This window comes from Gekko japonicus, unplaced genomic scaffold (genome assembly GCF_001447785.1).
Source record: "Gekko japonicus isolate JY-2015 unplaced genomic scaffold, Gekko_japonicus_V1.1 scaffold4406, whole genome shotgun sequence".
Classification (NCBI taxonomy): domain Eukaryota; kingdom Metazoa; phylum Chordata; class Lepidosauria; order Squamata; family Gekkonidae; genus Gekko; species Gekko japonicus.
Genome location: NW_015173269.1, coordinates 12,012 through 19,086, shown reverse-complemented (window position 1 = coordinate 19,086; position 7,075 = coordinate 12,012). Strand labels below are relative to the sequence as shown.

At 50.7% G+C, this 7,075-nt stretch overlaps 1 protein-coding gene across 1 annotated transcript in view; it reads right to left on the bottom strand.

The window, feature by feature from the left end:
• CYHR1 (cysteine/histidine-rich 1) overlaps window positions 1–7,075 on the bottom strand; it is a 28,627-nt gene that overhangs the window by 12,833 nt on the left and 8,719 nt on the right. The gene's annotated exons all lie outside the window — the stretch shown is intronic.

Genomic DNA, 7,075 nt, shown 5'->3' with positions numbered 1-7,075 from the left:
GGCCAGCCAGTTCTTCTGGAGGGCCAGCAACAGGGCACAGAGGCTGAGGCCTTTCCCTGATAGGAACATCAGAAGAGCCCTGCTGTCTAGGTATTAGACGAGTTGTTATATCTTGTTATTTTGTATGAAAAAATAATTTTAAAAAATTGAATTAAAAAAAAGAAGAGCCCTGCTGGATCAGACCAGTGGACCATCTAGTCCAGCATCCCGTCTCCCACAGGGGCCAGCCAGTTCCTTTGGAGGGCCAACAACAGGGCGGCGACAATGAGGTATTCCCGATGTTGCCTCCTGGGACTGGAATTCAGAGGATTACTGCCTCTGAATGTGGAGGTTCCCCTCAACCACAATGGCTAGCAGCCATTGATAGACTTATCCTCTATGATTTATCCTCCATGAAGCTATCAAATCCCCTTTGCTACATCCTCTGGCAGCAAATTCCTCATTTAAATCACTCTCTGTGCAAAGAAGTATTTCCTTTTGTCTGTCCTGAACCTACTGCCCACCAGTTTCATTGGATGCCTTTGAGTTTTCGTATTTGGGGAGAGGGAGAAAAAACTCTCTCCACCCCATGCATAATTTTATAAACCTCTTTCATGTCTCCCCTTAGTCATCTCTTTTCTACAGACTCTTTAACCTTTCCTCTTAGGGAAGGTGCTCCGAGCTGTACCGGTGATATCCTCAGTGAACGAACGGGCACGCCGACACTTTCTCCCTTAGCAATCCCATACTCCCAACAACACAGCCAGATCGCTCTGTTGCACAGCTGCAAAGAAGCACTTGAATGCAGAGAGAAACGCTTTGTTTGTGCAGTCATCATAGTGACTGCACAGGTACCTGTTTTGGTGCTCGCTACTTTCCCCAGATGAGTGGCAAAGACAGAACTGCCTACATCACACACAGCCGCTAACAGTACAGGTCTGAAGTGGCTCAACTGGATGCAGCAAAAAAGGCACTCTACTGAACAAAGGAGGGCAGAGACCAAAGCAGAGGTCAGCAGCCCGACAGATAAAAAAGGAGAAAAACGGCAAACCCAGTAGCACCCCAATCAACTTAAAACACAAGCAGGATCTTGTGAATAATGGAATTAGGAGACTGCAAAGGCAGGCATAGGCCACCTCACTGAGGAGACGCTAAAGGCAAGAAGGATGCAGCGTATCCAGGCAATTTCAAGTCTGCAGGACCAAAGATTCTGAAAGAGCCAGTTAAGGATGCTATCAGACCCTAGTAGCAGAATACCCTGCTTGTCTCTACCCAAAGGAGTCTCAAAGTGGCTAGGGAGCAAAAATACCTAGGGCCAACCGTGGATGGGTCACCATACCGAGAAAATTTGGACTCGTGAGCAGTGTTCCCTCTAAGCTGAGTGAGTGTGAGCTAGCTCACAGTTTTTTAGCCTCCGGCTCACACATTTCTGTCTTAGCTCAGGAAGGATGGGGCTCCAGAGCAAACTAATTTATGCAGTAGCCAAACCGCTCGCTCACAAGTTTCATGCCAGTAGCTCACAAAGTAGAATTTTTGCTCACAAGACTCCACAGCTTAGAGGGAGCATTGCTCGCGGGTCACCATTCTGAGAAGGCTGGGAACACTGCTCCGGACTTCTTGAAAGAAGGGAAGGATGCAAATACATAAATAAAACCTGCTCCGAAAGAGTCACACAAGTTAGTCCTCAGGGCTCCTCGCTGTTTAGCCATTTGTGTGGTGTTTTAATAGGGCATGGAAGCCATTCAAGGCAGCTGGAGGACCTGGGAGAATCACAATACACAAACTAGACAGGAATGAGGAGCCAAACCTGCACACCGCAGAGAAGCAGGCATGGGCGGCACTATGCTAAGAATATGCACATGAAGCTGCCTGATACTGAATCAGACCATCGGTCGCATCAAGTCCAGTCTTGTCTACTGAGACCGGCAGTGGCTCTCCCGGGTCGTCTCAGGCAGAGGCCTTTCACATCACCTGCTCTCGGGTCTCTTTAACTGGAGATGCCAAGGATTGAATCACAGAATCACAGAATCATAGAGTTGGAAGGGACCTCCAGGGTCATCTAGTCCAACCCCCTGCACAATGCAGGAAATTCACAAATACCTCCCCCTCCACACCCGCAGTGACCCCTGTTCCACACCCAGAAGATGACAACAACAAAAAACACCCTCCAGGATTGCTTCCTGACCCCAAAGTGGCAATCAACATTTCCCTTGGCGTGGAAGAAAGGGCCACGAGAACTAAGCACTGAGGCAACCCTTCCTGCCCTCCCTCTCATGATCTGCCCAAGTTCACAGAATCCGGGACCGTCCGCGTGCCAAGCAGATGCTCTACCACTGAGCCACAGCTCCTCCCAAACAGCAGCAGCCCTACCTAATCAAGGCAAAGCAACAGACAAGGGGAAGTCAACCACACTTGACTATGGCATACCCCCCTCGGACACCGGACAGCTCAGGAGACCTCTCACCGACCTCTGGGAAGTTCACTTTAAGCCTTGATCGATCCATGCAGAGGTCATTTCGGCGGGGGGGGGGATCACGGGGAATCGCACATGATGAAGCCCCGCCCCCTGCTTCCGGCCCCCATTCCCCCCCCCTGCCTGCCTGGGGCCAGGGAGGGCCTTCGCGGGGCTTCCTTGCACTCCCACCGGCCTTGCAGGTCCACCGCCGGGCCCCTCATGGGACCGTTGGGGGCGGGATGTATGGCCTTATGACACACATCCAGTGATGTCAGGGGGTGTGGCCTTATGACACACTTCCGGTGATGTCAGGGGGTGTGGCATATGCTAATGAGTTATGCTAATGAGTTCCCCTAGCTCTTTTTCTACGAAACGACCCCTGGATCCACGTGAGAGCAAGGCAGAGTGAAAGCAGCATCCGAGAATCCATACTTCTGAAAAATAATGATGGGTACAATATATTTAGGGAGTTCCCAGCACTGGCACACAGGCCTCCACAAGCAAGGGCACCTGCTCAGTGCCGCAAGAGGCCTGACCCTCGGTCCTTCCTGGCTCTGGGCGGAGAAAAGGCAGTTTCTCGGGCAGCGTTTCTTGAGTTCTGAAATCCAGGAAGTCATGAGACACTATCTCCTCCTCCCCCCCACCCTGGCTAGGAAGAGAGGCCTCCCATTGACCACCTTTGGGATTTCTGCCTATCCAGAGGCTCAGCAGTAGGGGAGCTCAATCCCCCTTCTGAGTTCTCTGGGTCGTGTTCAAGACTTTCGGAAGAGAGAAGTCAGGGGTGGCCACAAAGTTAGGGCTCAATGAGGAAGCCAAGTCAACGCATGTGCCCTGCATGTGTGTGCTGGATTTGGACACAGGTCCAAATCCCTGCTTAGCCGAGCAACTGCCGGATAGTTTGGGGAAACGTCAGGCCCTCGGGCTGAGCATCTTCACCTGCGGAACAGAAATTTATCAATGCAGCTCACACTGTTGCTGTAAAGATAAGATCCCAAGGAGTTTTTGAACATCGTAAGTACTACCTAAAACAGCAAGTGTTAAATGGAACCATTAATGACCTTCACAGACTCTCTGGGAAGGACCACCTTTCCTAGAGCCAGTTTGGTGTAATGGTTAAGTGCGCGGACTCCAATCTGGGAGAACGGGTTTTGATTCCCCGCTCTTCAACTTGCACCTCGCTGGATGACCTTGGGTCAGTCGCAAGCTCTGGTACAGCTGTCCTTGAAAAAGAGCAGTTTATGTCAGAGCTCTCTCAGCCCCACCCACCTCACAGGGATGTCTGTTGTGGGGAGGGGAAGGGAAAGGAGTTTGTAAGCCACTCTGAGACTCCAAGTGAAGGGCGGGGTATAAATCCAATCTCCTCTTCTTCTTCTTCTTCTAAATGTTCCCAGCATATGGGTCTGGCCCAGTCGATGCACCCTGCCATTAATCTGTTTACGCTCTAAAGGTACACATTTTCTTCTCCCACACCGTAGGCTGTTTTGGGCCAACGACTTAACTAACCCCTGTAGAAACTCAACTGCACAGCATCACCCACTTCTTCCTCACCTTGCCCCACTCTCAAGCCCACATCAGTAACCTGGCACATGACTGACATTCAAGGGGAGGGCGGGGGGGGGGGGGGCTTGGATTTAAACTCAAGGATTCTAACAGCTTCATTCTGTCCCGGTGCCTTCTAACTATAAATTACTATAAAGCACTGGTTCCCAAAGCGGGCAATACCGCCCCGAGGGGCGCTGGAATGATCCAGGTGGGCGGTAGGAGGCTTGGGTGTGAATTTGTCACTGTTTCTTTTTGTCCACTTTTTGAAGGTAGGTTTCCAGGGGAGTGCTGGGTAATTTTTTTTCTCAAAAGGGGGTGGTAGGCCAGATACGTTTGGGAATCTCTGCTATAAGGTCTGAGTCTAGTGGCACCTTTAACAGAGTTTTATTCAAAGCGTGAGCTTTCGCGTACAACTTCATTATGATATATAGATGTATGGACTGATGTATGGACTGATAACTTCCATTTCAATGTGTCTGAGGAAGTGTGCATGCACACAAAAGCTTGTACCCGGCATAAAACTTTGTTGGCCTTAAAGGTGCCACTGGACTCCAACTTTGTTTTATTGCTTCAGACGGCTGCCCGCCTGAATCTATAAGTCACCGTATCATCTGCTTAACGAGTGCTGACCCACGAGGATTCCCTAGTCCCATGACAAAGAACCTCCACGCAAGAGCACGTCTGCCCAACGGAGACAATGGAGAATGGATCATAGAATCATAGAACCAAAAAATGTTAAGAGCTGGAAGGGACCTCGCAGGTCATCTAATCCAACCCCCCTGCACTCTGCAGGAGCACAGCCGATCCAGCTCTTCACGGTGCCAGCGAGGAAGGCAGACCTTTCTGCACTTGTAGGCCACCACAAAAGAAGACAGCCCGGCAAAGACAAACTGCATCTTCCTCGCAGGATCCGGAGGAGCGTGGCAAGCCGTAATAGCGAAGCCTCTCATATCCCACCCACCTGTGGCCTGAGCAAACCGAGCAAGCAGTCAAGAGGTGGTCAAGGCTGGGGAGAGTCTAGCATGTTTTATACATTCTGTGACTTGATCCACGTGATGGCGGCCATGGCGACCCCATACAAATCACACTCCAATTCCACTTTGGCATTACAGCACTGGCTCAAAGGAAGCCAGGGAACCTGCTTCTCCATCATGCCACTAGTTAGCCCCTTGCCAGTGGGACTCCCAAGCGACAGAAACTGGTCCTCTGACTATGAGAATATGGCATACAGACTGGGTGTGAGTGCTAACTAGCAGGTACTAGATTAATGCCCCAAGTGCTGACCACAGGAGGACATGACGATTAAGCCCCTGGCAAGAAGGTGCAGTATAGCTCTTCAGCAACAAGAAATACCCACGCTGACAACACACACCTTCCTCAATATACCAACCTTCCCACCACCAGATTCAACATTTATAGGTTCGGAGGGGAGCCGCGTTGGGTCTGCAGTAGAAGAAGAAGAAGAGCAGAAGAGATTGGATTTATACCCCGCCCTTCACTACCCAAAGGTGTCTCAGAGCGGCTTACAAACTCCTTTCCGTTCCCCTCCCCACAACAGACACCCTGTGAGGGAGGTGGGGCTGAGAGAGCTCTTGACAGAAACTGATCTTTTCCAAGAACAGCTCTGACCAGAACTACGGCTTGCCCAAGGTCATCCAGCCAGGTGCAAGTGGAGGAGTGGGGAATCAAACCCGGTTCTCCCAGATTAGAGTCTGCGCACTTAACCACTACACCAAACTGGCTCTCTTCCATCATCAGATATGACTCTCCAAAGCTTATGACCCAAAAATCTTGTCTCTAAGGCGTTACAGGACTCAAACCTGACATTTATAGTTGCACATCTTCAGTACAGGAAACGGCCAAAAAGCTGGGCATGCATGGCATTTTAGTCCATACAGATAAGAAACCCCATACAGACACCGGAACAGTCGACATTTCAATTTCTCTTCTAAATGGACAGAGATGGCAGTGTGCTGTTCATGGCTGTTAAGAGCTCTTTCCTAGCCAAATCTGCAAGAAAATGCCACAGCTATTTGAGTAGCTGTAGGCCAGTTTGAACCAGCTTGTTCTAAAAAATCCAGCTCTGCTTTCTTCGAGGATCAGCGACACAAGGAGGAGGCTGCCTTCCATTTCAAGTGCCACCGTTAAAAACAGCTACTGCATTGTTCTAAGCTGCTGAAAGTTCCCAACCAAACTGTATGGACAGAAACAGCAGCTTTGATCCTCCAATTATATAGGAAGAATACAACCTACTGGCTTTATAGGCTTTGAAAATTAATTCCGAGGCCAGCCAGTCAAACTGCAGGGAGGCCAGAGGAAGGTGACAGGTGGTTGTGGTAGAGAACTGCCACATAATCTGGAGCCCCGGGGTCTGAGGGAGAAAAGGCTGCTGTGTTAACACAAAATCCTTCCATTAACAGGCAAGCGCTGAATCGCCTGGATGCGTCTCTCACAGACCCGAGGACCGCAGCGCTGCTTCTCTTGCTTGCCCCTCAGTTTGAGCTTCCACTATTCAACACGGGCAGCCCCCAGCCCTGTCCACCTCCTCAGCATGGAATCCCGGGCCAGCACAGCTCGGCCAGCTCTTTATGCTACAGCCAAGCAGGAAACAGCTCTGCGGATATTATTAGGGGGCGATCACCAAAGTGCAACATCACCAAGGCGATGACCTTTGCATGGAGGGACTTAACCAAGGCAAGTCACATGCCTCTGTCACATGCTCTCTGCCTTTGGTTCGCACTTGGCTTTAAGTTCAAGTCCCTGTTCCGCACCAATTAAGAGAGCGGGCGGGGAAGGGAGGGGGGAAGAAAGAGAGAGAAGGCTGTTTTCGGGCAGTAAAAGCAGCCCTCCTTCGAGGTACAGCTGGACAAAAGTCTATTTGACGGCTGGCTTCTGGTTTGTTTGCTCTGCTTGCCCGAGGAGTCCTCAGCGGCTTCTCCAACCTAAAAACATTTGCAGGGATTCGGTGGAGCACAGAGATTTTTTTTTTTTAGCGGCACTCTCATCGACTGCAGAACTAGTTGGTGCTCAAGAGAGCAACCTGCAGAAGAGCTCCTTGGCAGGATGCTTCTCTCCCCTGGCAGGCGACCCCAGCCCCCC